This window comes from Hyla sarda, unplaced genomic scaffold (assembly GCF_029499605.1).
Source record: "Hyla sarda isolate aHylSar1 unplaced genomic scaffold, aHylSar1.hap1 scaffold_884, whole genome shotgun sequence".
NCBI lineage: Eukaryota > Metazoa > Chordata > Amphibia > Anura > Hylidae > Hyla > Hyla sarda.
Genome location: NW_026610913.1, coordinates 121107 through 148650, shown reverse-complemented (window position 1 = coordinate 148650; position 27544 = coordinate 121107). Strand labels below are relative to the sequence as shown.

At 47.2% G+C, this 27544-nt stretch overlaps 25 non-coding genes across 25 annotated transcripts; all 25 read left to right on the top strand.

Annotated features, from left to right (window-relative positions):
- Positions 1 to 243: 243 nt before the first annotated feature.
- On the top strand, positions 244 to 317 carry TRNAI-AAU (transfer RNA isoleucine (anticodon AAU)). The gene has a single exon. It is a non-coding gene; the product is annotated as a tRNA-Ile (tRNA).
- A 1422-nt stretch (positions 318 to 1739) lies between these two features.
- Positions 1740 to 1813, top strand: TRNAI-AAU (transfer RNA isoleucine (anticodon AAU)). Its single transcript has one exon. It is a non-coding gene; the product is annotated as a tRNA-Ile (tRNA).
- Positions 1814 to 1942: 129 nt separating this feature from the next.
- On the top strand, positions 1943 to 2014 carry TRNAD-GUC (transfer RNA aspartic acid (anticodon GUC)). The gene has a single exon. It is a non-coding gene; the product is annotated as a tRNA-Asp (tRNA).
- Positions 2015 to 3198: 1184 nt separating this feature from the next.
- On the top strand, positions 3199 to 3270 carry TRNAD-GUC (transfer RNA aspartic acid (anticodon GUC)). Its single transcript has one exon. It is a non-coding gene; the product is annotated as a tRNA-Asp (tRNA).
- Positions 3271 to 4480: 1210 nt separating this feature from the next.
- On the top strand, positions 4481 to 4554 carry TRNAI-AAU (transfer RNA isoleucine (anticodon AAU)). Its single transcript has one exon. It is a non-coding gene; the product is annotated as a tRNA-Ile (tRNA).
- A 129-nt stretch (positions 4555 to 4683) lies between these two features.
- Positions 4684 to 4755, top strand: TRNAD-GUC (transfer RNA aspartic acid (anticodon GUC)). The gene has a single exon. It is a non-coding gene; the product is annotated as a tRNA-Asp (tRNA).
- Positions 4756 to 6167: 1412 nt separating this feature from the next.
- Positions 6168 to 6239, top strand: TRNAD-GUC (transfer RNA aspartic acid (anticodon GUC)). The gene has a single exon. It is a non-coding gene; the product is annotated as a tRNA-Asp (tRNA).
- A 1210-nt stretch (positions 6240 to 7449) lies between these two features.
- TRNAI-AAU (transfer RNA isoleucine (anticodon AAU)) lies at positions 7450 to 7523 on the top strand. Its single transcript has one exon. It is a non-coding gene; the product is annotated as a tRNA-Ile (tRNA).
- A 1352-nt stretch (positions 7524 to 8875) lies between these two features.
- On the top strand, positions 8876 to 8949 carry TRNAI-AAU (transfer RNA isoleucine (anticodon AAU)). The gene has a single exon. It is a non-coding gene; the product is annotated as a tRNA-Ile (tRNA).
- Positions 8950 to 9078: 129 nt separating this feature from the next.
- On the top strand, positions 9079 to 9150 carry TRNAD-GUC (transfer RNA aspartic acid (anticodon GUC)). The gene has a single exon. It is a non-coding gene; the product is annotated as a tRNA-Asp (tRNA).
- Positions 9151 to 10369: 1219 nt separating this feature from the next.
- Positions 10370 to 10443, top strand: TRNAI-AAU (transfer RNA isoleucine (anticodon AAU)). Its single transcript has one exon. It is a non-coding gene; the product is annotated as a tRNA-Ile (tRNA).
- Positions 10444 to 11565: 1122 nt separating this feature from the next.
- On the top strand, positions 11566 to 11637 carry TRNAD-GUC (transfer RNA aspartic acid (anticodon GUC)). The gene has a single exon. It is a non-coding gene; the product is annotated as a tRNA-Asp (tRNA).
- A 1659-nt stretch (positions 11638 to 13296) lies between these two features.
- Positions 13297 to 13370, top strand: TRNAI-AAU (transfer RNA isoleucine (anticodon AAU)). Its single transcript has one exon. It is a non-coding gene; the product is annotated as a tRNA-Ile (tRNA).
- Positions 13371 to 14722: 1352 nt separating this feature from the next.
- Positions 14723 to 14796, top strand: TRNAI-AAU (transfer RNA isoleucine (anticodon AAU)). Its single transcript has one exon. It is a non-coding gene; the product is annotated as a tRNA-Ile (tRNA).
- A 129-nt stretch (positions 14797 to 14925) lies between these two features.
- Positions 14926 to 14997, top strand: TRNAD-GUC (transfer RNA aspartic acid (anticodon GUC)). The gene has a single exon. It is a non-coding gene; the product is annotated as a tRNA-Asp (tRNA).
- Positions 14998 to 16216: 1219 nt separating this feature from the next.
- On the top strand, positions 16217 to 16290 carry TRNAI-AAU (transfer RNA isoleucine (anticodon AAU)). The gene has a single exon. It is a non-coding gene; the product is annotated as a tRNA-Ile (tRNA).
- A 1122-nt stretch (positions 16291 to 17412) lies between these two features.
- TRNAD-GUC (transfer RNA aspartic acid (anticodon GUC)) lies at positions 17413 to 17484 on the top strand. Its single transcript has one exon. It is a non-coding gene; the product is annotated as a tRNA-Asp (tRNA).
- A 1659-nt stretch (positions 17485 to 19143) lies between these two features.
- TRNAI-AAU (transfer RNA isoleucine (anticodon AAU)) lies at positions 19144 to 19217 on the top strand. The gene has a single exon. It is a non-coding gene; the product is annotated as a tRNA-Ile (tRNA).
- Positions 19218 to 19346: 129 nt separating this feature from the next.
- On the top strand, positions 19347 to 19418 carry TRNAD-GUC (transfer RNA aspartic acid (anticodon GUC)). The gene has a single exon. It is a non-coding gene; the product is annotated as a tRNA-Asp (tRNA).
- A 3137-nt stretch (positions 19419 to 22555) lies between these two features.
- On the top strand, positions 22556 to 22627 carry TRNAD-GUC (transfer RNA aspartic acid (anticodon GUC)). Its single transcript has one exon. It is a non-coding gene; the product is annotated as a tRNA-Asp (tRNA).
- A 1015-nt stretch (positions 22628 to 23642) lies between these two features.
- On the top strand, positions 23643 to 23716 carry TRNAI-AAU (transfer RNA isoleucine (anticodon AAU)). The gene has a single exon. It is a non-coding gene; the product is annotated as a tRNA-Ile (tRNA).
- A 129-nt stretch (positions 23717 to 23845) lies between these two features.
- TRNAD-GUC (transfer RNA aspartic acid (anticodon GUC)) lies at positions 23846 to 23917 on the top strand. The gene has a single exon. It is a non-coding gene; the product is annotated as a tRNA-Asp (tRNA).
- Positions 23918 to 25110: 1193 nt separating this feature from the next.
- On the top strand, positions 25111 to 25182 carry TRNAD-GUC (transfer RNA aspartic acid (anticodon GUC)). Its single transcript has one exon. It is a non-coding gene; the product is annotated as a tRNA-Asp (tRNA).
- Positions 25183 to 26392: 1210 nt separating this feature from the next.
- TRNAI-AAU (transfer RNA isoleucine (anticodon AAU)) lies at positions 26393 to 26466 on the top strand. Its single transcript has one exon. It is a non-coding gene; the product is annotated as a tRNA-Ile (tRNA).
- Positions 26467 to 26595: 129 nt separating this feature from the next.
- TRNAD-GUC (transfer RNA aspartic acid (anticodon GUC)) lies at positions 26596 to 26667 on the top strand. The gene has a single exon. It is a non-coding gene; the product is annotated as a tRNA-Asp (tRNA).
- The last annotated feature ends 877 nt before the right edge of the window (positions 26668 to 27544 follow it).

Here is a 27544-nt window from a genome sequence, read left to right as displayed (position 1 = left end):
TGCAAACTCTTCCAGGTGCCGTGTTATTTCCTACACTTTCTGATTCCTTCTCTTGTGGAATAAAGTTTCGAATACAGTTCCCAGTTCACAGTCAGCCCTAGCACTCGTGATGTCGCCTCTGACAAGGACAGAGAAAGAGACACCCTTCCCTTTCTCCACACTGCTATCAGTACCTATTCTAAGGACTGGGACACATGTGAGATCCCCACTGGTGTCGGCCGGGGCAGCTGACATGCAAAACATGGCCGGTTAGCTCAGCTGGTTAGAGCGTGGTGCTAATAACGCCAAGGTCGCGGGTTCGATCCCCGTACGGGCCAGTCCGTCTCCTCTTTTTTGACCGTACCAGTCTCAAACTCCTTTTTCTCCCTACTGCCTAGATCTGGTGGGTGGAAATTGCTGCTGTCTTCATTTAAGCAGGTTACCGTGATGGCAAGCACCATACCCATTCCTCGTTAGTATAGTGGTGAGTATCCCCGCCTGTCACGCGGGGAGACCGGGGTTCGATTCCCCGACGGGGAGGCAATTGTTTTCTTTGTGCACCAAAGAAAACTCAGGAAAAAGGAATCCAAAGTCTTAAGTCTCCAGAGTCTCCAGAGTCCTCCAGAGTCTCCATGGAAATAAAGATGGAATTTTAAAAAGAGATCTACAAAAAAAGAAGCCATTAAGTCGTTGCACAGAGAGAACCCACACTTATCCTACCTCAGTTTCCTGAAGGTTTAAGCTGAAAAACTCTGTAGATATCCCCAATCCATGGAGCGAATAGGCCGAAACCACATGCCGAAAGGAGCCCGCTGAGATTGGCCAGGGGAAACAAACGTCCGTACGGGAGATGCCCACGGACAGAGCCTTATTTAATGGATTCCTGACATTAGTTTGCAGCAGAGCATAACGTAGACGTTCAGCGACTGATTTTGTCACCTGGGACCCGTTTTCCCAAAGTCATGAGTTAGAAAACTAAGGAAAAAGGAGGTAAAATCCTAGAGGGAGCGTAAGGAACCTTAAAGGTAGAAAGAAACCAAAGTCTTAAGTCTCCAGAGACTCCATGGAAATAAAGATGGACATTTAAAAAGAGATCTACAAAAAAAGAAGCCATTAAGTTGTTGCACCGAGAGAACCCACACTTATCCTACCTCAGTTTCCTTAAGGTTTAAGCTGAAAAACTCTGTAGATATCCCCAATCCATGGAGCGAATAGGCCGAAACCACATGCCGAAAGGAGCCCACTGAGATTGGCCAGGGGAAACAAACGTCCGTACGGGAAATGCCCACGGCCAGAGCCTTATCCAATGGATTCCTGACATTAGTTTGCAGCACAGCATATACCAGAGTCAATAACTTGTAAAGTAGACGGTCAGCGACTGATTTCGTCACCTGGGACCCGTTTGCCCAAAGTCATGAGTTAGTTGCAGCTGAAATGCGGACTGCAGCTTTCCCTCAATCACTGGCGCTACAACAAGGCCCCGTGTAGCCCATGCCTAAGGCCTATGGCTTTTAGATTGCAAACTCTTCCAGGTGCCGTGTTATTTCCTATACTTTCTGATTCCTTCTCTTGTGGAATAAAGTTTCGAATACAGTTCCCAGTTCACAGTCAGCCCTAGCACTCGTGATGTCGCCTCTGACAAGGACAGAGAAAGAGACACCCTTCCCTTTCTCCACACTGCTATCAGTACCTATTCTAAGGACTGGGACACATGTGAGATCCCCACTGATGTCGGCCGGGGCAGCCGACATGCGCAACATGGCCGGTTAGCTCAGCTGGTTAGAGCGTGGTGCTAATAACGCCAAGGTCGCGGGTTCGATCCCCGTACGGGCCAGTCCGTCTCCTCTTTTTTGACCGTACCAATCTCAAACTCCTTTTTCTCCCTACTGCCTAGATCTGGTAGGTGGAAATTGCTGCTGTCTTCATTTAAGCAGGTTACCGTGATGGCAAGCACCATACCCATTCCTCGTTAGTATAGTGGTGAGTATCCCCGCCTGTCACGCGGGAGACCGGGGTTCGATTCCCCGACGGGGAGGCAATTGTTTTCTTTGTGCACCAAAGAAAACTCAGGAAAAAGGAATCCAAAGTCTTAAGTCTCCAGAGTCTCCAGAGTCTCCATGGAAATAAAGATGGAATTTTAAAAAGAGATCTACAAAAAAAGAAGCCATTAAGTCGTTGCACAGAGAGAACCCACACTTATCCTACCTCAGTTTCCTGAAGGTTTAAGCTGAAAAACTCTGTAGATTGGCCAGGGGAAACAAACGTCCGTACGGGAGATGCCCACGGACAGAGCCTTATTTAATGGATTCCTGACATTAGTTTGCAGCATAGCATAACGTAGACGTTCAGCGACTGATTTTGTCACCTGGGACCCTTTTTCCCAAAGTCATGAGTTAGAAAACTAAGGAAAAAGGAGGTAAAATCCTAGAGGGAGCGTAAGGAACCTTAAAGGTAGAAAGAAACCAAAGTCTTAAGTCTCCAGAGACTCCATGGAAATAAAGATGGAAATTTAAAAAGAGATCTACAAAAAAAGAAGCCATTAGGTTGTTGCACCGAGAGAACCCACACTTATCCTACCTCAGTTTCCTTAAGGTTTAAGCTGAAAAACTCTGTAGATATCCCCAATCCATGGAGCGAATAGGCCGAAACCACATGCCGAAAGGAGCCCGCTGAGATTGGCCAGGGGAAACAAACGTCCGTACGGGAGATGCCCACGGCCAGAGCCTTATCCAATGGATTCCTGACATTAGTTTGCAGCACAGCATATACCAGAGTCAATAACTTGTAAAGTAGACGGTCAGCGACTGATTTCGTCACCTGGGACCTGTGTGCCCAAAGTCATGAGTTAGTTGCAGCTGAAATGCGGACTGCAGCTTTCCCTCAATCACTGGCGCTACAACAAGGCCCCGTGTAGCCCATGCCTAAGGCCTATGGCTTTTAGATTGCAAACTCTTCCAGGTGCCGTGTTATTTCCTATACTTTCTGATTCCTTCTCTTGTGGAATAAAGTTTCGAATACAGTTCCCAGTTCACAGTCAGCCCTAGCACTCGTGATGTCGCCTCTGACAAGGACAGAGAAAGAGACACCCTTCCCTTTCTCCTCTTTTTTGACCGTACCAGTCTCAAACTCCTTTTTCTCCCTACTGCCTAGATCTGGTGGGTGGATATTGCTGCTGTCTTCATTTAAGCAGGTTACCGTGATGGCAAGCACCATACCCATTCCTCGTTAGTATAGTGGTGAGTATCCCCGCCTGTCACGCGGGAGACCGGGGTTCGATTCCCCGACGGGGAGGCAATTGTTTTCTTTGTGCACCAAAGAAAACTCAGGAAAAAGGAATCCAAAGTCTTAAGTCTCCAGAGTCTCCAGAGTCTCCATGGAAATAAAGATGGAATTTTAAAAAGAGATCTACAAAAAAAGAAGCCATTAAGTCGTTGCACAGAGAGAACCCACACTTATCCTACCTCAGTTTCCTGAAGGTTTAAGCTGAAAAACTCTGTAGATATCCCCAATCCATGGAGCGAATAGGCCGAAACCACATGCCGAAAGGAGCCCACTGAGATTGGCCAGGGGAAACAAACGTCCGTACGGGAGATGCCCATGGCCAGAGCCTTATCCAATGGATTCCTGACATTAGTTTGCAGCAGAGCATAACGTAGACGTTCAGCGACTGATTTTGTCACCTGGGACCCTTTTTCCCAAAGTCATGAGTTAGAAAACTAAGGAAAAAGGAGGTAAAATCCTAGAGGGAGCGTAAGGAACCTTAAAGGTAGAAAGAAACCAAAGTCTTAAGTCTCCAGAGACTCCATGGAAATAAAGATGGAAATTTAAAAAGAGATCTACAAAAAAAGAAGCCATTAAGTTGTTGCACCGAGAGAACCCACACTTATCCTACCTCAGTTTCCTTAAGGTTTAAGCTGAAAAACTCTGTAGATATCCCCAATCCATGGAGCGAATAGGCCGAAACCACATGCCGAAAGGAGCCCACTGAGATTGGCCAGGGGAAACAAAGGTCCGTACGGGAAATGCCCACGGCCAGAGCCTTATCCAATGGATTCCTGACATTAGTTTGCAGCACAGCATATACCAGAGTCAATAACTTGTAAAGTAGATGGTCAGCGACTGATTTCGTCACCTGGGACCCGTTTGCCCAAAGTCATGAGTTAGTTGCAGCTGAAATGCGGACTGCAGCTTTCCCTCAATCACTGGCGCTACAACAAGGCCCCGTGTAGCCCATGCCTAAGGCCTATGGCTTTTAGATTGCAAACTCTTCCAGGTGCCGTGTTATTTCCTATACTTTCTGATTCCTTCTCTTGTGGAATAAAGTTTCGAATACAGTTCCCAGTTCACAGTCAGCCCTAGCACTCGTGATGTCGCCTCTGACAAGGACAGAGAAAGAGACACCCTTCCCTTTCTCCACACTGCTATCAGTACCTATTCTAAGGACTGGGACACATGTGAGATCCCCACTGATGTCGGCCGGGGCAGCCGACATGCGCAACATGGCCGGTTAGCTCAGCTGGTTAGAGCGTGGTGCTAATAACGCCAAGGTCGCGGGTTCGATCCCCGTACGGGCCAGTCCGTCTCCTCTTTTTTGACCGTACCAATCTCAAACTCCTTTTTCTCCCTACTGCCTAGATCTGGTGGGTGGAAATTGCTGCTGTCTTCATTTAAGCAGGTTACCGTGATGGCAAGCACCATACCCATTCCTCGTTAGTATAGTGGTGAGTATCCCCGCCTGTCACGCGGGAGACCGGGGTTCGATTCCCTGACGGGGAGGCAATTGTTTTCTTTGTGCACCAAAGAAAACTCAGGAAAAAGGAATCCAAAGTCTTAAGTCTCCAGAGTCTCCAGAGTCTCCATGGAAATAAAGATGGAATTTTAAAAAGAGATCTACAAAAAAAGAAGCCATTAAGTCGTTGCACAGAGAGAACCCACACTTATCCTACCTCAGTTTCCTGAAGGTTTAAGCTGAAAAACTCTGTAGATATCCCCAATCCATGGAGCGAATAGGCCGAAACCACATGCCGAAAGGAGCCCGCTGAGATTGGCCAGGGGAAACAAACGTCCGTACGGGAGATGCCCACGGACAGAGCCTTATCTAATGGATTCCTGACATTAGTTTGCAGCAGAGCATAACGTAGACGTTCAGCGACTGATTTTGTCACCTGGGACCATTTTCCCAAAGTCATGAGTTAGAAAACTAAGGAAAAAGGAGGTAAAATCCTAGAGGGAGCGTAAGGAACCTTAAAGGTAGAAAGAAACCAAAGTCTTAAGTCTCCAGAGACTCCATGGAAATAAAGATGGAAATTTAAAAAGAGATCTACAAAAAAAGAAGCCATTAAGTTGTTGCACCGAGAGAACCCACACTTATCCTACCTCAGTTTCCTTAAGGTTTAAGCTGAAAAACTCTGTAGATATCCCCAATCCATGGAGCGAATAGGCCGAAACCACATGCCGAATGGAGCCCGCTGAGATTGGCCAGGGGAAACAAACGTCCGTATGGGAGATGCCCACGGCCAGAGCCTTATCCAATGGATTCCTGACATTAGTTTGCAGCACAGCATATACCAGAGTCAATAACTTGTAAAGTAGACGGTCAGCGACTGATTTCGTCACCTGGGACCCGTTTGCCCAAAGTCATGAGTTAGTTGCAGCTGAAATGCGGACTGCAGCTTTCCCTCAATCACTGGCGCTACAACAAGGCCCCGTGTAGCCCATGCCTAAGGCCTATGGCTTTTAGATTGCAAACTCTTCCAGGTGCCGTGTTATTTCCTATACTTTCTGATTCCTTCTCTTGTGGAATAAAGTTTCGAATACAGTTCCCAGTTCACAGTCAGCCCTAGCACTCGTGATGTCGCCTCTGACAAGGACAGAGAAAGAGACACCCTTCCCTTTCTCCACACTGCTATCAGTACCTATTCTAAGGACTGGGACACATGTGAGATCCCCACTGGTGTCGGCCGGGGCAGCCGACATGCGCAACATGGCCGGTTAGCTCAGCTGGTTAGAGTGTGGTGCTAATAACGCCAAGGTCGCGGGTTCGATCCCCGTACGGGCCAGTCCGTCTCCTCTTTTTTGACCGTACCAGTCTCAAACTCCTTTTTCTCCCTACTGCCTAGATCTGGTGGGTGGAAATTGCTGCTGTCTTCATTTAAGCAGGTTACCGTGATGACAAGCACCATACCCATTCCTCGTTAGTATAGTGGTGAGTATCCCCGCCTGTCACGCGGGAGACCGGGGTTCGATTCCCCGACGGGGAGGCAATTGTTTTCTTTGTGCACCAAAGAAAACTCAGGAAAAAGGAATCCAAAGTCTTAAGTCTCCAGAGTCTCCAGAGTCTCCATGGAAATAAAGATGGAATTTTAAAAAGAGATCTACAAAAAAAGAAGCCATTAAGTTGTTGCACAGAGAGAACCCACACTTATCCTACCTCAGTTTCCTGAAGGTTTAAGCTGAAAAACTCTGTAGATATCCCCAATCCATGGAGCGAATAGGCCGAAACCACATGCCGAAAGGAGCCCGCTGAGATTGGCCAGGGGAAACAAACGTCCGTACGGGAGATGCCCACGGACAGAGCCTTATTTAATGGATTCCTGACATTAGTTTGCAGCAGAGCATAACGTAGACGTTCAGCGACTGATTTTGTCACCTGGGACCCGTTTTCCCAAAGTCATGAGTTAGAAAACTAAGGAAAAAGGAGGTAAAATCCTAGAGAGAGCGTCAGGAACCTTAAAGGTAGAAAGAAACCAAAGTCTTAAGTCTCCAGAGACTCCATGGAAATAAAGATGGAAATTTAAAAAGAGATCTACAAAAAAAGAAGCCATTAAGTCGTTGCACCGAGAGAACCCACACTTATCCTACCTCAGTTTCCTTAAGGTTTAAGCTGAAAAACTCTGTAGATATCCCCAATCCATGGAGCGAATAGGCCGAAACCACATGCCGAAAGGAGCCCGCTGAGATTGGCCAGGGGAAACAAACGTCCGTACGGGAGATGCCCACGGCCAGAGCCTTATCCAATGGATTCCTGACATTAGTTTGCAGCACAGCATATACCAGAGTCAATAACTTGTAAAGTAAACGGTCAGCGACTGATTTCGTCACCTGGGACCCGTTTGCCCAAAGTCATGAGTTAGTTGCAGCTGAAATGCGGACTGCAGCTTTCCCTCAATCACTGGCGCTACAACAAGGCCCCGTGTAGCCCATGCCTAAGGCCTATGGCTTTTAGATTGCAAACTCTTCCAGGTGCCGTGTTATTTCCTATACTTTCTGATTCCTTCTCTTGTGGAATAAAGTTTCGAATACAGTTCCCAGTTCACAGTCAGCCCTAGCACTCGTGATGTCGCCTCTGACAAGGACAGAGAAAGAGACACCCTTCCCTTTCTCCACACTGCTATCAGTACCTATTCTAAGGACTGGGACACATGTGAGATCCCCACTGGTGTCGGCCGGGGCAGCCGACATGCGCAACATGGCCGGTTAGCTCAGCTGGTTAGAGCGTGGTGCTAATAACGCCAAGGTCGCGGGTTCGATCCCCGTACGGGCCAGTCCGTCTCCTCTTTTTTGACCGTACCAGTCTCAAACTCCTTTTTCTCCCTACTGCCTAGATCTGGTGGGTGGAAATTGCTGCTGTCTTCATTTAAGCAGGTTACCGTGATGGCAAGCACCATACCCATTCCTCGTTAGTATAGTGGTGAGTATCCCCGCCTGTCACGCGGGAGACCCGGGTTCGATTCCCCGACGGGGAGGCAATTGTTTTCTTTGTGCACCAAAGAAAACTCAGGAAAAAGGAATCCAAAGTCTTAAGTCTCCAGAGTCTCCAGAGTCTCCATGGAAATAAAGATGGAATTTTAAAAAGAGATCTACAAAAAAAGAAGCCATTAAGTCGTTGCACAGAGAGAACCCACACTTATCCTACCTCAGTTTCCTGAAGGTTTAAGCTGAAAAACTCTGTAGATTGGCCAGGGGAAACAAACGTCCGTACGGGAGATGCCCACGGACAGAGCCTTTTTTAATGGATTCCTGACATTAGTTTGCAGCATAGCATAACGTAGACGTTCAGCGACTGATTTTGTCACCTGGGACCCTTTTTCCCAAAGTCATGAGTTAGAAAACTAAGGAAAAAGGAGGTAAAATCCTAGAGGGAGCGTAAGGAACCTTAAAGGTAGAAAGAAACCAAAGTCTTAAGTCTCCAGAGACTCCATGGAAATAAAGATGGAAATTTAAAAAGAGATCTACAAAAAAAGAAGCCATTAAGTTGTTGCACCGAGAGAACCCACACTTATCCTACCTCAGTTTCCTTAAGGTTTAAGCTGAAAAACTCTGTAGATATCCCCAATCCATGGAGCGAATAGGCCGAAACCACATGCCGAATGGAGCCCGCTGAGATTGGCCAGGGGAAACAAACGTCCGTATGGGAGATGCCCACGGCCAGAGCCTTATCCAATGGATTCCTGACATTAGTTTGCAGCACAGCATATACCAGAGTCAATAACTTGTAAAGTAGACGGTCAGCGACTGATTTCGTCACCTGGGACCCGTTTGCCCAAAGTCATGAGTTAGTTGCAGCTGAAATGCGGACTGCAGCTTTCCCTCAATCACTGGCGCTACAACAAGGCCCCGTGTAGCCCATGCCTAAGGCCTATGGCTTTTAGATTGCAAACTCTTCCAGGTGCCGTGTTATTTCCTACACTTTCTGATTCCTTCTCTTGTGGAATAAAGTTTCGAATACAGTTCCCAGTTCACAGTCAGCCCTAGCACTCGTGATGTCGCCTCTGACAAGGACAGAGAAAGAGACACCCTTCCCTTTCTCCACACTGCTATCAGTACCTATTCTAAGGACTGGGACACATGTGAGATCCCCACTGGTGTCGGCCGGGGCAGCTGACATGCAAAACATGGCCGGTTAGCTCAGCTGGTTAGAGCGTGGTGCTAATAACGCCAAGGTCGCGGGTTCGATCCCCGTACGGGCCAGTCCGTCTCCTCTTTTTTGACCGTACCAGTCTCAAACTCCTTTTTCTCCCTACTGCCTAGATCTGGTGGGTGGAAATTGCTGCTGTCTTCATTTAAGCAGGTTACCGTGATGGCAAGCACCATACCCATTCCTCGTTAGTATAGTGGTGAGTATCCCCGCCTGTCACGCGGGAGACCGGGGTTCGATTCCCCGACGGGGAGGCAATTGTTTTCTTTGTGCACCAAAGAAAACTCAGGAAAAAGGAATCCAAAGTCTTAAGTCTCCAGAGTCTCCAGAGTCTCCAGAGTCTCCATGGAAATAAAGATGGAATTTTAAAAAGAGATCTACAAAAAAAGAAGCCATTAAGTCGTTGCACAGAGAGAACCCACACTTATCCTACCTCAGTTTCCTGAAGGTTTAAGCTGAAAAACTCTGTAGATATCCCCAATCCATGGAGCGAATAGGCCGAAACCACATGCCGAAAGGAGCCCGCTGAGATTGGCCAGGGGAAACAAACGTCCGTACGGGAGATGCCCACGGACAGAGCCTTATTTAATGGATTCCTGACATTAGTTTGCAGCAGAGCATAACGTAGACGTTCAGCGACTGATTTTGTCACCTGGGACCCGTTTTCCCAAAGTCATGAGTTAGAAAACTAAGGAAAAAGGAGGTAAAATCCTAGAGAGAGCGTCAGGAACCTTAAAGGTAGAAAGAAACCAAAGTCTTAAGTCTCCAGAGACTCCATGGAAATAAAGATGGAAATTTAAAAAGAGATCTACAAAAAAAGAAGCCATTAAGTCGTTGCACCGAGAGAACCCACACTTATCCTACCTCAGTTTCCTTAAGGTTTAAGCTGAAAAACTCTGTAGATATCCCCAATCCATGGAGCGAATAGGCCGAAACCACATGCCGAAAGGAGCCCGCTGAGATTGGCCAGGGGAAACAAACGTCCGTACGGGAGATGCCCACGGCCAGAGCCTTATCCAATGGATTCCTGACATTAGTTTGCAGCACAGCATATACCAGAGTCAATAACTTGTAAAGTAGACGGTCAGCGACTGATTTCGTCACCTGGGACCCGTTTGCCCAAAGTCATGAGTTAGTTGCAGCTGAAATGCGGACTGCAGCTTTCCCTCAATCACTGGCGCTACAACAAGGCCCCGTGTAGCCCATGCCTAAGGCCTATGGCTTTTAGATTGCAAACTCTTCCAGGTGCCGTGTTATTTCCTATACTTTCTGATTCCTTCTCTTGTGGAATAAAGTTTCGAATACAGTTCCCAGTTCACAGTCAGCCCTAGCACTCGTGATGTCGCCTCTGACAAGGACAGAGAAAGAGACACCCTTCCCTTTCTCCACACTGCTATCAGTACCTATTCTAAGGACTGGGACACATGTGAGATCCCCACTGGTGTCGGCCGGGGCAGCCGACATGCGCAACATGGCCGGTTAGCTCAGCTGGTTAGAGCGTGGTGCTAATAACGCCAAGGTCGCGGGTTCGATCCCCGTACGGGCCAGTCCGTCTCCTCTTTTTTGACCGTACCAGTCTCAAACTCCTTTTTCTCCCTACTGCCTAGATCTGGTGGGTGGAAATTGCTGCTGTCTTCATTTAAGCAGGTTACCGTGATGGCAAGCACCATACCCATTCCTCGTTAGTATAGTGGTGAGTATCCCCGCCTGTCACGCGGGAGAACGGGGTTCGATTCCCCGACGGGGAGGCAATTGTTTTCTTTGTGCACCAAAGAAAACTCAGGAAAAAGGAATCCAAAGTCTTAAGTCTCCAGAGTCTCCAGAGTCTCCATGGAAATAAAGATGGAATTTTAAAAAGAGATCTACAAAAAAAGAAGCCATTAAGTCGTTGCACAGAGAGAACCCACACTTATCCTACCTCAGTTTCCTGAAGGTTTAAGCTGAAAAACTCTGTAGATATCCCCAATCCATGGAGCGAATAGGCCGAAACCACATGCCGAAAGGAGCCCGCTGAGATTGGCCAGGGGAAACAAACGTCCGTACGGGAGATGCCCACGGACAGAGCCTTATTTAATGGATTCCTGACATTAGTTTGCAGCAGAGCATAACGTAGACGTTCAGCGACTGATTTTGTCACCTGGGACCCGTTTTCCCAAAGTCATGAGTTAGAAAACTAAGGAAAAAGGAGGTAAAATCCTAGAGAGAGCGTCAGGAACCTTAAAGGTAGAAAGAAACCAAAGTCTTAAGTCTCCAGAGACTCCATGGAAATAAAGATGGAAATTTAAAAAGAGATCTACAAAAAAAGAAGCCATTAAGTCGTTGCACCGAGAGAACCCACACTTATCCTACCTCAGTTTCCTTAAGGTTTAAGTACCTATAGGTACTGCTATCAGTACCTATTCTAAGGACTGGGACACATGTGAGATCCCCACTGGTGTCGGCCGGGGCAGCCGACATGCGCAACATGGCCGGTTAGCTCAACTGGTTAGAGCGTGGTGCTAATAACGCCAAGGTCGCGGGTTCGATCCCCGTACGGGCCAGTCCGTCTCCTCTTTTTTGACCGTACCAGTCTCAAACTCCTTTTTCTCCCTACTGCCTAGATCTGGTGGGTGGAAATTGCTGCTGTCTTCATTTAAGCAGGTTACCGTGATGGCAAGCACCATACCCATTCCTCGTTAGTATAATGGTGAGTATCCCCGCCTGTCACGCGGGAGACCGGGGTTCGATTCCCCGACGGGGAGGCAATTGTTTTCTTTGTGCACCAAAGAAAACTCAGGAAAAAGGAATCCAAAGTCTTAAGTCTCCAGAGTCTCCAGAGTCTCCAGAGTCTCCAGAGTCTCCATGGAAATAAAGATGGAATTTTAAAAAGAGATCTACAAAAAAAGAAGCCATTAAGTCGTTGCACAGAGAGAACCCACACTTATCCTACCTCAGTTTCCTGAAGGTTTAAGCTGAAAAACTCTGTAGATATCCCCAATCCATGGAGCGAATAGGCCGAAACCACATGCCGAAAGGAGCCCGCTGAGATTGGCCAGGGGAAACAAACGTCCGTACGGGAGATGCCCACGGACAGAGCCTTATTTAATGGATTCCTGACATTAGTTTGCAGCAGAGCATAACGTAGACGTTCAGCGACTGATTTTGTCACCTGGGACCCTTTTTCCCAAAGTCATGAGTTAGAAAACTAAGGAAAAAGGAGGTAAAATCCTAGAGGGAGCGTAAGGAACCTTAAAGGTAGAAAGAAACCAAAGTCTTAAGTCTCCAGAGTCTCCATGGAAATAAAGATGGAATTTTAAAAAGAGATTTACAAAAAAAGAAGCCATTAAGTTGTTGCACAGAGAGAACCCACACTTATCCTACCTCAGTTTCCTGAAGGTTTAAGCTGAAAAACTCTGTAGATATCCCCAATCCATGGAGCGAATAGGCCGAAACCACATGCCGAAAGGAGCCCGCTGAGATTGGCCAGGGGAAACAAACGTCCGTACGGGAGATGCCCACGGACAGAGCCTTATTTAATGGATTCCTGACATTAGTTTGCAGCAGAGCATAACGTAGACGTTCAGCGACTGATTTTGTCACCTGGGACCCGTTTTCCCAAAGTCATGAGTTAGAAAACTAAGGAAAAAGGAGGTAAAATCCTAGAGAGAGCGTCAGGAACCTTAAAGGTAGAAAGAAACCAAAGTCTTAAGTCTCCAGAGACTCCATGGAAATAAAGATGGAAATTTAAAAAGAGATCTACAAAAAAAGAAGCCATTAAGTCGTTGCACCGAGAGAACCCACACTTATCCTACCTCAGTTTCCTTAAGGTTTAAGCTGAAAAACTCTGTAGATATCCCCAATCCATGGAGCGAATAGGCCGAAACCACATGCCGAAAGGAGCCCGCTGAGATTGGCCAGGGGAAACAAACGTCCGTACGGGAGATGCCCACGGCCAGAGCCTTATCCAATGGATTCCTGACATTAGTTTGCAGCACAGCATATACCAGAGTCAATAACTTGTAAAGTAAACGGTCAGCGACTGATTTCGTCACCTGGGACCCGTTTGCCCAAAGTCATGAGTTAGTTGCAGCTGAAATGCGGACTGCAGCTTTCCCTCAATCACTGGCGCTACAACAAGGCCCCGTGTAGCCCATGCCTAAGGCCTATGGCTTTTAGATTGCAAACTCTTCCAGGTGCCGTGTTATTTCCTATACTTTCTGATTCCTTCTCTTGTGGAATAAAGTTTCGAATACAGTTCCCAGTTCACAGTCAGCCCTAGCACTCGTGATGTCGCCTCTGACAAGGACAGAGAAAGAGACACCCTTCCCTTTCTCCACACTGCTATCAGTACCTATTCTAAGGACTGGGACACATGTGAGATCCCCACTGGTGTCGGCCGGGGCAGCCGACATGCGCAACATGGCCGGTTAGCTCAGCTGGTTAGAGCGTGGTGCTAATAACGCCAAGGTCGCGGGTTCGATCCCCGTACGGGCCAGTCCGTCTCCTCTTTTTTGACCGTACCAGTCTCAAACTCCTTTTTCTCCCTACTGCCTAGATCTGGTGGGTGGAAATTGCTGCTGTCTTCATTTAAGCAGGTTACCGTGATGGCAAGCACCATACCCATTCCTCGTTAGTATAGTGGTGAGTATCCCCGCCTGTCACGCGGGAGACCCGGGTTCGATTCCCCGACGGGGAGGCAATTGTTTTCTTTGTGCACCAAAGAAAACTCAGGAAAAAGGAATCCAAAGTCTTAAGTCTCCAGAGTCTCCAGAGTCTCCATGGAAATAAAGATGGAATTTTAAAAAGAGATCTACAAAAAAAGAAGCCATTAAGTCGTTGCACAGAGAGAACCCACACTTATCCTACCTCAGTTTCCTGAAGGTTTAAGCTGAAAAACTCTGTAGATTGGCCAGGGGAAACAAACGTCCGTACGGGAGATGCCCACGGACAGAGCCTTTTTTAATGGATTCCTGACATTAGTTTGCAGCATAGCATAACGTAGACGTTCAGCGACTGATTTTGTCACCTGGGACCCTTTTTCCCAAAGTCATGAGTTAGAAAACTAAGGAAAAAGGAGGTAAAATCCTAGAGGGAGCGTAAGGAACCTTAAAGGTAGAAAGAAACCAAAGTCTTAAGTCTCCAGAGACTCCATGGAAATAAAGATGGAAATTTAAAAAGAGATCTACAAAAAAAGAAGCCATTAAGTTGTTGCACCGAGAGAACCCACACTTATCCTACCTCAGTTTCCTTAAGGTTTAAGCTGAAAAACTCTGTAGATATCCCCAATCCATGGAGCGAATAGGCCGAAACCACATGCCGAATGGAGCCCGCTGAGATTGGCCAGGGGAAACAAACGTCCGTATGGGAGATGCCCACGGCCAGAGCCTTATCCAATGGATTCCTGACATTAGTTTGCAGCACAGCATATACCAGAGTCAATAACTTGTAAAGTAGACGGTCAGCGACTGATTTCGTCACCTGGGACCCGTTTGCCCAAAGTCATGAGTTAGTTGCAGCTGAAATGCGGACTGCAGCTTTCCCTCAATCACTGGCGCTACAACAAGGCCCCGTGTAGCCCATGCCTAAGGCCTATGGCTTTTAGATTGCAAACTCTTCCAGGTGCCGTGTTATTTCCTACACTTTCTGATTCCTTCTCTTGTGGAATAAAGTTTCGAATACAGTTCCCAGTTCACAGTCAGCCCTAGCACTCGTGATGTCGCCTCTGACAAGGACAGAGAAAGAGACACCCTTCCCTTTCTCCACACTGCTATCAGTACCTATTCTAAGGACTGGGACACATGTGAGATCCCCACTGGTGTCGGCCGGGGCAGCTGACATGCAAAACATGGCCGGTTAGCTCAGCTGGTTAGAGCGTGGTGCTAATAACGCCAAGGTCGCGGGTTCGATCCCCGTACGGGCCAGTCCGTCTCCTCTTTTTTGACCGTACCAGTCTCAAACTCCTTTTTCTCCCTACTGCCTAGATCTGGTGGGTGGAAATTGCTGCTGTCTTCATTTAAGCAGGTTACCGTGATGGCAAGCAGCATACCCATTCCTCGTTAGTATAGTGGTGAGTATCCCCGCCTGTCACGCGGGAGACCGGGGTTCGATTCCCCGACGGGGAGGCAATTGTTTTCTTTGTGCACCAAAGAAAACTCAGGAAAAAGGAATCCAAAGTCTTAAGTCTCCAGAGTCTCCAGAGTCTCCAGAGTCTCCATGGAAATAAAGATGGAATTTTAAAAAGAGATCTACAAAAAAAGAAGCCATTAAGTCGTTGCACAGAGAGAACCCACACTTATCCTACCTCAGTTTCCTGAAGGTTTAAGCTGAAAAACTCTGTAGATATCCCCAATCCATGGAGCGAATAGGCCGAAACCACATGCCGAAAGGAGCCCGCTGAGATTGGCCAGGGGAAACAAACGTCCGTACGGGAGATGCCCACGGACAGAGCCTTATTTAATGGATTCCTGACATTAGTTTGCAGCAGAGCATAACGTAGACGTTCAGCGACTGATTTTGTCACCTGGGACCCGTTTTCCCAAAGTCATGAGTTAGAAAACTAAGGAAAAAGGAGGTAAAATCCTAGAGAGAGCGTCAGGAACCTTAAAGGTAGAAAGAAACCAAAGTCTTAAGTCTCCAGAGACTCCATGGAAATAAAGATGGAAATTTAAAAAGAGATCTACAAAAAAAGAAGCCATTAAGTCGTTGCACCGAGAGAACCCACACTTATCCTACCTCAGTTTCCTTAAGGTTTAAGCTGAAAAACTCTGTAGATATCCCCAATCCATGGAGCGAATAGGCCGAAACCACATGCCGAAAGGAGCCCGCTGAGATTGGCCAGGGGAAACAAACGTCCGTACGGGAGATGCCCACGGCCAGAGCCTTATCCAATGGATTCCTGACATTAGTTTGCAGCACAGCATATACCAGAGTCAATAACTTGTAAAGTAGACGGTCAGCGACTGATTTCGTCACCTGGGACCCGTTTGCCCAAAGTCATGAGTTAGTTGCAGCTGAAATGCGGACTGCAGCTTTCCCTCAATCACTGGCGCTACAACAAGGCCCCGTGTAGCCCATGCCTAAGGCCTATGGCTTTTAGATTGCAAACTCTTCCAGGTGCCGTGTTATTTCCTATACTTTCTGATTCCTTCTCTTGTGGAATAAAGTTTCGAATACAGTTCCCAGTTCACAGTCAGCCCTAGCACTCGTGATGTCGCCTCTGACAAGGACAGAGAAAGAGACACCCTTCCCTTTCTCCACACTGCTATCAGTACCTATTCTAAGGACTGGGACACATGTGAGATCCCCACTGGTGTCGGCCGGGGCAGCCGACATGCGCAACATGGCCGGTTAGCTCAGCTGGTTAGAGCGTGGTGCTAATAACGCCAAGGTCGCGGGTTCGATCCCCGTACGGGCCAGTCCGTCTCCTCTTTTTTGACCGTACCAGTCTCAAACTCCTTTTTCTCCCTACTGCCTAGATCTGGTGGGTGGAAATTGCTGCTGTCTTCATTTAAGCAGGTTACCGTGATGGCAAGCACCATACCCATTCCTCGTTAGTATAGTGGTGAGTATCCCCGCCTGTCACGCGGGAGAACGGGGTTCGATTCCCCGACGGGGAGGCAATTGTTTTCTTTGTGCACCAAAGAAAACTCAGGAAAAAGGAATCCAAAGTCTTAAGTCTCCAGAGTCTCCAGAGTCTCCATGGAAATAAAGATGGAATTTTAAAAAGAGATCTACAAAAAAAGAAGCCATTAAGTCGTTGCACAGAGAGAACCCACACTTATCCTACCTCAGTTTCCTGAAGGTTTAAGCTGAAAAACTCTGTAGATATCCCCAATCCATGGAGCGAATAGGCCGAAACCACATGCCGAAAGGAGCCCGCTGAGATTGGCCAGGGGAAACAAACGTCCGTACGGGAGATGCCCACGGACAGAGCCTTATTTAATGGATTCCTGACATTAGTTTGCAGCAGAGCATAACGTAGACGTTCAGCGACTGATTTTGTCACCTGGGACCCGTTTTCCCAAAGTCATGAGTTAGAAAACTAAGGAAAAAGGAGGTAAAATCCTAGAGAGAGCGTCAGGAACCTTAAAGGTAGAAAGAAACCAAAGTCTTAAGTCTCCAGAGACTCCATGGAAATAAAGATGGAAATTTAAAAAGAGATCTACAAAAAAAGAAGCCATTAAGTCGTTGCACCGAGAGAACCCACACTTATCCTACCTCAGTTTCCTTAAGGTTTAAGTACCTATAGGTACTGCTATCAGTACCTATTCTAAGGACTGGGACACATGTGAGATCCCCACTGGTGTCGGCCGGGGCAGCCGACATGCGCAACATGGCCGGTTAGCTCAACTGGTTAGAGCGTGGTGCTAATAACGCCAAGGTCGCGGGTTCGATCCCCGTACGGGCCAGTCCGTCTCCTCTTTTTTGACCGTACCAGTCTCAAACTCCTTTTTCTCCCTACTGCCTAGATCTGGTGGGTGGAAATTGCTGCTGTCTTCATTTAAGCAGGTTACCGTGATGGCAAGCACCATACCCATTCCTCGTTAGTATAATGGTGAGTATCCCCGCCTGTCACGCGGGAGACCGGGGTTCGATTCCCCGACGGGGAGGCAATTGTTTTCTTTGTGCACCAAAGAAAACTCAGGAAAAAGGAATCCAAAGTCTTAAGTCTCCAGAGTCTCCAGAGTCTCCAGAGTCTCCAGAGTCTCCATGGAAATAAAGATGGAATTTTAAAAAGAGATCTACAAAAAAAGAAGCCATTAAGTCGTTGCACAGAGAGAACCCACACTTATCCTACCTCAGTTTCCTGAAGGTTTAAGCTGAAAAACTCTGTAGATATCCCCAATCCATGGAGCGAATAGGCCGAAACCACATGCCGAAAGGAGCCCGCTGAGATTGGCCAGGGGAAACAAACGTCCGTACGGGAGATGCCCACGGACAGAGCCTTATTTAATGGATTCCTGACATTAGTTTGCAGCAGAGCATAACGTAGACGTTCAGCGACTGATTTTGTCACCTGGGACCCTTTTTCCCAAAGTCATGAGTTAGAAAACTAAGGAAAAAGGAGGTAAAATCCTAGAGGGAGCGTAAGGAACCTTAAAGGTAGAAAGAAACCAAAGTCTTAAGTCTCCAGAGTCTCCATGGAAATAAAGATGGAATTTTAAAAAGAGATTTACAAAAAAAGAAGCCATTAAGTTGTTGCACAGAGAGAACCCACACTTATCCTACCTCAGTTTCCTGAAGGTTTAAGCTGAAAAACTCTGTAGATATCCCCAATCCATGGAGCGAATAGGCCGAAACCACATGCCGAAAGGAGCCCGCTGAGATTGGCCAGGGGAAACAAACGTCCGTACGGGAGATGCCCACGGACAGAGCCTTATTTAATGGATTCCTGACATTAGTTTGCAGCAGAGCATAACGTAGACGTTCAGCGACTGATTTTGTCACCTGGGACCCTTTTTCCCAAAGTCATGAGTTAGAAAACTAAGGAAAAAGGAGGTAAAATCCTAGAGGGAGCGTAAGGAACCTTAAAGGTAGAAAGAAACCAAAGTCTTAAGTCTCCAGAGACTCCATGGAAATAAAGATGGAAATTTAAAAAGAGATCTACAAAAAAAGAAGCCATTAAGTTGTTGCACCGAGAGAACCCACACTTATCCTACCTCAGTTTCCTTAAGGTTTAAGCTGAAAAACTCTGTAGATATCCCCAATCCATGGAGCGAATAGGCCGAAACCACATGCCGAAAGGAGCCCGCTGAGATTGGCCAGGGGAAACAAACGTCCGTACGGGAGATGCCCACGGCCAGAGCCTTATCCAATGGATTCCTGACATTAGTTTGCAGCACAGCATATACCAGAGTCAATAACTTGTAAAGTAGACGGTCAGCGACTGATTTCGTCACCTGGGACCCGTTTGCCCAAAGTCATGAGTTAGTTGCAGCTGAAATGCGGACTGCAGCTTTCCCTCAATCACTGGCGCTACAACAAGGCCCCGTGTAGCCCATGCCTAAGGCCTATGGCTTTTAGATTGCAAACTCTTCCAGGTGCCGTGTTATTTCCTATACTTTCTGATTCCTTCTCTTGTGGAATAAAGTTTCGAATACAGTTCCCAGTTCACAGTCAGCCCTAGCACTCGTGATGTCGCCTCTGACAAGGACAGAGAAAGAGACACCCTTCCCTTTCTCCACACTGCTATCAGTACCTATTCTAAGGACTGGGACACATGTGAGATCCCCACTGGTGTCGGCCGGGGCAGCCGACATGCGCAACATGGCCGGTTAGCTCAGCTGGTTAGAGCGTGGTGCTAATAACGCCAAGGTCGCGGGTTCGATCCCCGTACGGGCCAGTCCGTCTCCTCTTTTTTGACCGTACCAGTCTCAAACTCCTTTTTCTCCCTACTGCCTAGATCTGGTGGGTGGAAATTGCTGCTGTCTTCATTTAAGCAGGTTACCGTGATGGCAAGCACCATACCCATTCCTCGTTAGTATAGTGGTGAGTATCCCCGCCTGTCACGCGGGAGACCGGGGTTCGATTCCCCGACGGGGAGGCAATTGTTTTCTTTATGCACCAAAGAAAACTCAGGAAAAAGGAATCCAAAGTCTTAAGTCTCCAGAGTCTCCAGAGACTCCATGGAAATAAAGATGGAATTTTAAAAAGAGATCTACAAAAAAAGAAGCCATTAAGTCGTTGCACAGAGAGAACCCACACTTATCCTACCTCAGTTTCCTGAAGGTTTAAGCTGAAAAACTCTGTAGATATCCCCAATCCATGGAGCGAATAGGCCGAAACCACATGCCGAAAGGAGCCCGCTGAGATTGGCCAGGGGAAACAAACGTCCGTACGGGAGATGCCCACGGACAGAGCCTTATTTAATGGATTCCTGACATTAGTTTGCAGCAGAGCATAACGTAGACGTTCAGCGACTGATTTTGTCACCTGGGACCCTTTTTCCCAAAGTCATGAGTTAGAAAACTAAGGAAAAAGGAGGTAAAATCCTAGAGGGAGCGTAAGGAACCTTAAAGGTAGAAAGAAACCAAAGTCTTAAGTCTCCAGAGTCTCCATGGAAATAAAGATGGAATTTTAAAAAGAGATCTACAAAAAAAGAAGCCATTAAGTTGTTGCACAGAGAAAACCCACACTTCTCCTACCTCAGTTTCCTGAAGGTTTAAGCTGAAAAACTCTGTAGATATCCCCAATCCATGGAGCGAATAGGCCGAAACCACATGCCGAAAGGAGCCCGCTGAGATTGGCCAGGGGAAACAAACGTCCGTACGGGAGATGCCCACGGACAGAGCCTTATTTAATGGATTCCTGACATTAGTTTGCAGCAGAGCATAACGTAGACGTTCAGCGACTGATTTTGTCACCTGGGACCCTTTTTCCCAAAGTCATGAGTTAGAAAACTAAGGAAAAAGGAGGTAAAATCCTAGAGGGAGCGTAAGGAACCTTAAAGGTAGAAAGAAACCAAAGTCTTAAGTCTCCAGAGACTCCATGGAAATAAAGATGGAAATTTAAAAAGAGATCTACAAAAAAAGAAGCCATTAAGTTGTTGCACCGAGAGAACCCACACTTATCCTACCTCAGTTTCCTTAAGGTTTAAGCTGAAAAACTCTGTAGATATCCCCAATCCATGGAGCGAATAGGCCGAAACCACATGCCGAAAGGAGCCCGCTGAGATTGGCCAGGGAAAACAAACGTCCGTACGGGAGATGCCCACGGACAGAGCCTTATTTAATGGATTCCTGACATTAGTTTGCAGCAGAGCATAACGTAGACGTTCAGCGACTGATTTTGTCACCTGGGACCCTTTTTCCCAAAGTCATGAGTTAGAAAACTAAGGAAAAAGGAGGTAAAATCCTAGAGGGAGCGTAAGGAACCTTAAAGGTAGAAAGAAACCAAAGTCTTAAGTCTCCAGAGTCTCCATGGAAATAAAGATGGAATTTTAAAAAGAGATCTACAAAAAAAGAAGCCATTAAGTTGCTGCACAGAGAGAACCCACACTTATCCTACCTCAGTTTCCTGAAGGTTTAAGCTGAAAAACTCTGTAGATATCCCCAATCCATGGAGCGAATAGGCCGAAACCACATGCCGAAAGGAGCCCGCTGAGATTGGCCAGGGGAAACAAACGTCCGTACGGGAGATGCCCACGGACAGAGCCTTATTTAATGGATTCCTGACATTAGTTTGCAGCAGAGCATAACGTAGACGTTCAGCGACTGATTTTGTCACCTGGGACCCTTTTTCCCAAAGTCATGAGTTAGAAAACTAAGGAAAAAGGAGGTAAAATCCTAGAGGGAGCGTAAGGAACCTTAAAGGTAGAAAGAAACCAAAGTCTTAAGTCTCCAGAGTCTCCATGGAAATAAAGATGGAATTTTAAAAAGAGATCTACAAAAAAAGAAGCCATTAAGTTGTTGCACAGAGAGAACCCACACTTATCCTACCTCAGTTTCCTGAAGGTTTAAGCTGAAAAACTCTGTAGATATCCCCAATCCATGGAGCGAATAGGCCGAAACCACATGCCGAAAGGAGCCCGCTGAGATTGGCCAGGGGAAACAAACGTCCGTACGGGAGATGCCCACGGACAGAGCCTTATTTAATGGATTCCTGACATTAGTTTGCAGCAGAGCATAACGTAGACGTTCAGCGACTGATTTTGTCACCTGGGACCCTTTTTCCCAAAGTCATGAGTTAGAAAACTAAGGAAAAAGGAGGTAAAATCCTAGAGGGAGCGTAAGGAACCTTAAAGGTAGAAAGAAACCAAAGTCTTAAGTCTCCAGAGACTCCATGGAAATAAAGATGGAAATTTAAAAAGAGATCTACAAAAAAAGAAGCCATTAGGTTGTTGCACCGAGAGAACCCACACTTATCCTACCTCAGTTTCCTTAAGGTTTAAGCTGAAAAACTCTGTAGATATCTCCAATCCATGGAGCGAATAGGCCGAAACCACATGCCGAAAGGAGCCCGCTGAGATTGGCCAGGGGAAACAAACGTCCGTACGGGAGATGCCCACGGCCAGAGCCTTATCCAATGGATTCCTGACATTAGTTTGCAGCACAGCATATACCAGAGTCAATAACTTGTAAAGTAGACGGTCAGCGACTGATTTCGTCACCTGGGACCTGTGTGCCCAAAGTCATGAGTTAGTTGCAGCTGAAATGCGGACTGCAGCTTTCCCTCAATCACTGGCGCTACAACAAGGCCCCGTGTAGCCCATGCCTAAGGCCTATGGCTTTTAGATTGCAAACTCTTCCAGGTGCCGTGTTATTTCCTATACTTTCTGATTCCTTCTCTTGTGGAATAAAGTTTCGAATACAGTTCCCAGTTCACAGTCAGCCCTAGCACTCGTGATGTCGCCTCTGACAAGGACAGAGAAAGAGACACCCTTCCCTTTCTCCACACTGCTATCAGTACCTATTCTAAGGACTGGGACACATGTGAGATCCCCACTGGTGTCGGCCGGGGCAGCCGACATGCGCAACATGGCCGGTTAGCTCAGCTGGTTAGAGCGTGGTGCTAATAATGCCAAGGTCGCGGGTTCGATCCCCGTACGGGCCAGTCCGTCTCCTCTTTTTTGACCGTACCAGTCTCAAACTCCTTTTTCTCCCTACTGCCTAGATCTGGTGGGTGGAAATTGCTGCTGTCTTCATTTAAGCAGGTTACCGTGATGGCAAGCACCATACCCATTCCTCGTTAGTATAGTGGTGAGTATCCCCGCCTGTCACGCGGGAGACCGGGGTTCGATTCCCCGACGGGGAGGCAATTGTTTTCTTTGTGCACCAAAGAAAACTCAGGAAAAAGGAATCCAAAGTCTTAAGTCTCCAGAGTCTCCAGAGTCTCCATGGAAATAAAGATGGAATTTTAAAAAGAGATCTACAAAAAAAGAAGCCATTAAGTCGTTGCACAGAGAGAACCCACACTTATCCTACCTCAGTTTCCTGAAGGTTTAAGCTGAAAAACTCTGTAGATATCCCCAATCCATGGAGCGAATAGGCCGAAACCACATGCCGAAAGGAGCCCGCTGAGATTGGCCAGGGGAAACAAACGTCCGTACGGGAGATGCCCACGGACAGAGCCTTATTTAATGGATTCCTGACATTAGTTTGCAGCAGAGCATAACGTAGACGTTCAGCGACTGATTTTGTCACCTGGGACCCGTTTTCCCAAAGTCATGAGTTAGAAAACTAAGGAAAAAGGAGGTAAAATCCTAGAGAGAGCGTCAGGAACCTTAAAGGTAGAAAGAAACCAAAGTCTTAAGTCTCCAGAGACTCCATGGAAATAAAGATGGAAATTTAAAAAGAGATCTACAAAAAAAGAAGCCATTAAGTCGTTGCACCGAGAGAACCCACACTTATCCTACCTCAGTTTCCTTAAGGTTTAAGCTGAAAAACTCTGTAGATATCCCCAATCCATGGAGCGAATAGGCCGAAACCACATGCCGAAAGGAGCCCGCTGAGATTGGCCAGGGGAAACAAACGTCCGTACGGGAGATGCCCACGGCCAGAGCCTTATCCAATGGATTCCTGACATTAGTTTGCAGCACAGCATATACCAGAGTCAATAACTTGTAAAGTAGACGGTCAGCGACTGATTTCGTCACCTGGGACCTGTGTGCACACAGGTCAGCCCTAGCACTCGTGATGTCGCCTCTGACAAGGACAGAGAAAGAGACACCCTTCCCTTTCTCCACACTGCTATCAGTACCTATTCTAAGGACTGGGACACATGTGAGATCCCCACTGGTGTCGGCCGGGGCTGCCGACATGCGCAACATGGCCGGTTAGCTCAGCTGGTTAGAGCGTGGTGCTAATAACGCCAAGGTCGCGGGTTCGATCCCCGTACGGGCCAGTCCGTCTCCTCTTTTTTGACCGTACCAGTCTCAAACTCCTTTTTCTCCCTACTGCCTAGATCTGGTGGGTGGAAATTGCTGCTGTCTTCATTTAAGCAGGTTACCGTGATGGCAAGCACCATACCCATTCCTCGTTAGTATAGTGGTGAGTATCCCCGCCTGTCACGCGGGAGACCGGGGTTCGATTCCCCGACGGGGAGGCAATTGTTTTCTTTGTGCACCAAAGAAAACTCAGGAAAAAGGAATCCAAAGTCTTAAGTCTCCAGAGTCTCCAGAGTCTCCATGGAAATAAAGCTGGAATTTTAAAAAGAGATCTACAAAAAAAGAAGCCATTAAGTTGTTGCACAGAGAGAACCCACACTTATCCTACCTCATGACTTTTTCCCAAAGTCATGAGTTAGAAAACTAAGGAAAAAGGAGGTAAAATCCTAGAGGGAGCGTAAGGAACCTTAAAGGTAGAAAGAAACCAAAGTCTTAAGTCTCCAGAGACTCCATGGAAATAAAGATGGAAATTTAAAAAGAGATCTACAAAAAAAGAAGCCATTAGGTTGTTGCACCGAGAGAACCCACACTTATCCTACCTCAGTTTCCTTAAGGTTTAAGCTGAAAAACTCTGTAGATATCTCCAATCCATGGAGCGAATAGGCCGAAACCACATGCCGAAAGGAGCCCGCTGAGATTGGCCAGGGGAAACAAACGTCCGTACGGGAGATGCCCACGGCCAGAGCCTTATCCAATGGATTCCTGACATTAGTTTGCAGCACAGCATATACCAGAGTCAATAACTTGTAAAGTAGACGGTCAGCGACTGATTTCGTCACCTGGGACCTGTGTGCCCAAAGTCATGAGTTAGTTGCAGCTGAAATGCGGACTGCAGCTTTCCCTCAATCACTGGCGCTACAACAAGGCCCCGTGTAGCCCATGCCTAAGGCCTATGGCTTTTAGATTGCAAACTCTTCCAGGTGCCGTGTTATTTCCTATACTTTCTGATTCCTTCTCTTGTGGAATAAAGTTTCGAATACAGTTCCCAGTTCACAGTCAGCCCTAGCACTCGTGATGTCGCCTCTGACAAGGACAGAGAAAGAGACACCCTTCCCTTTCTCCACACTGCTATCAGTACCTATTCTAAGGACTGGGACACATGTGAGATCCCCACTGGTGTCGGCCGGGGCAGCCGACATGCGCAACATGGCCGGTTAGCTCAGCTGGTTAGAGCGTGGTGCTAATAATGCCAAGGTCGCGGGTTCGATCCCCGTACGGGCCAGTCCGTCTCCTCTTTTTTGACCGTACCAGTCTCAAACTCCTTTTTCTCCCTACTGCCTAGATCTGGTGGGTGGAAATTGCTGCTGTCTTCATTTAAGCAGGTTACCGTGATGGCAAGCACCATACCCATTCCTCGTTAGTATAGTGGTGAGTATCCCCGCCTGTCACGCGGGAGACCGGGGTTCGATTCCCCGACGGGGAGGCAATTGTTTTCTTTGTGCACCAAAGAAAACTCAGGAAAAAGGAATCCAAAGTCTTAAGTCTCCAGAGTCTCCAGAGTCTCCATGGAAATAAAGATGGAATTTTAAAAAGAGATCTACAAAAAAAGAAGCCATTAAGTCGTTGCACAGAGAGAACCCACACTTATCCTACCTCAGTTTCCTGAAGGTTTAAGCTGAAAAACTCTGTAGATATCCCCAATCCATGGAGCGAATAGGCCGAAACCACATGCCGAAAGGAGCCCGCTGAGATTGGCCAGGGGAAACAAACGTCCGTACGGGAGATGCCCACGGACAGAGCCTTATTTAATGGATTCCTGACATTAGTTTGCAGCAGAGCATAACGTAGACGTTCAGCGACTGATTTTGTCACCTGGGACCCGTTTTCCCAAAGTCATGAGTTAGAAAACTAAGGAAAAAGGAGGTAAAATCCTAGAGAGAGCGTCAGGAACCTTAAAGGTAGAAAGAAACCAAAGTCTTAAGTCTCCAGAGACTCCATGGAAATAAAGATGGAAATTTAAAAAGAGATCTACAAAAAAAGAAGCCATTAAGTCGTTGCACCGAGAGAACCCACACTTATCCTACCTCAGTTTCCTTAAGGTTTAAGCTGAAAAACTCTGTAGATATCCCCAATCCATGGAGCGAATAGGCCGAAACCACATGCCGAAAGGAGCCCGCTGAGATTGGCCAGGGGAAACAAACGTCCGTACGGGAGATGCCCACGGCCAGAGCCTTATCCAATGGATTCCTGACATTAGTTTGCAGCACAGCATATACCAGAGTCAATAACTTGTAAAGTAGACGGTCAGCGACTGATTTCGTCACCTGGGACCTGTGTGCCCAAAGTCATGAGTTAGTTGCAGCTGAAATGCGGACTGCAGCTTTCCCTCAATCACTGGCGCTACAACAAGGCCCCGTGTAGCCCATGCCTAAGGCCTATGGCTTTTAGATTGCAAACTCTTCCAGGTGCCGTGTTATTTCCTATACTTTCTGATTCCTTCTCTTGTGGAATAAAGTTTCGAATACAGTTCCCAGTTCACAGTCAGCCCTAGCACTCGTGATGTCGCCTCTGACAAGGACAGAGAAAGAGACACCCTTCCCTTTCTCCACACTGCTATCAGTACCTATTCTAAGGACTGGGACACATGTGAGATCCCCACTGGTGTCGGCCGGGGCAGCCGACATGCGCAACATGGCCGGTTAGCTCAGCTGGTTAGAGCGTGGTGCTAATAACGCCAAGGTCGCGGGTTCGATCCCCGTACGGGCCAGTCCGTCTCCTCTTTTTTGACCGTACCAGTCTCAAACTCCTTTTTCTCCCTACTGCCTAGATCTGGTGGGTGGAAATTGCTGCTGTCTTCATTTAAGCAGGTTACCGTGATGGCAAGCACCATACCCATTCCTCGTTAGTATAGTGGTGAGTATCCCCGCCTGTCACGCGGGAGACCGGGGTTCGATTCCCCGACGGGGAGGCAATTGTTTTCTTTGTGCACCAAAGAAAACTCAGGAAAAAGGAATCCAAAGTCTTAAGTCTCCAGAGTCTCCAGAGTCTCCATGGAAATAAAGCTGGAATTTTAAAAAGAGATCTACAAAAAAAGAAGCCATTAAGTCGTTGCACAGAGAGAACCCACACTTATCCTACCTCAGTTTCCTGAAGGTTTAAGCTGAAAAACTCTGTAGATATCCCCAATCCATGGAGCGAATAGGCCGAAACCACATGCCGAAAGGAGCCCGCTGAGATTGGCCAGGGGAAACAAACGTCCGTACGGGAGATGCCCACGGACAGAGCCTTATTTAATGGATTCCTGACATTAGTTTGCAGCAGAGCATAACGTAGACGTTCAGCGACTGATTTTGTCACCTGGGACCCTTTTTCCCAAAGTCATGAGTTAGAAAACTAAGGAAAAAGGAGGTAAAATCCTAGAGGGAGCGTAAGGAACCTTAAAGGTAGAAAGAAACCAAAGTCTTAAGTCTCCAGAGTCTCCATGGAAATAAAGATGGAATTTTAAAAAGAGATCTACAAAAAAAGAAGCCATTAAGTTGTTGCACAGAGAAAACCCACACTTCTCCTACCTCAGTTTCCTGAAGGTTTAAGCTGAAAAACTCTGTAGATATCCCCAATCCATGGAGCGAATAGGCCAAAACCACATGCCGAAAGGAGCCCGCTGAGATTGGCCAGGGGAAACAAACGTCCGTACGGGAGATGCCCACGGACAGAGCCTTATTTAATGGATTCCTGACATTAGTTTGCAGCAGAGCATAACGTAGACGTTCAGCGACTGATTTTGTCACCTGGGACCCTTTTTCCCAAAGTCATGAGTTAGAAAACTAAGGAAAAAGGAGGTAAAA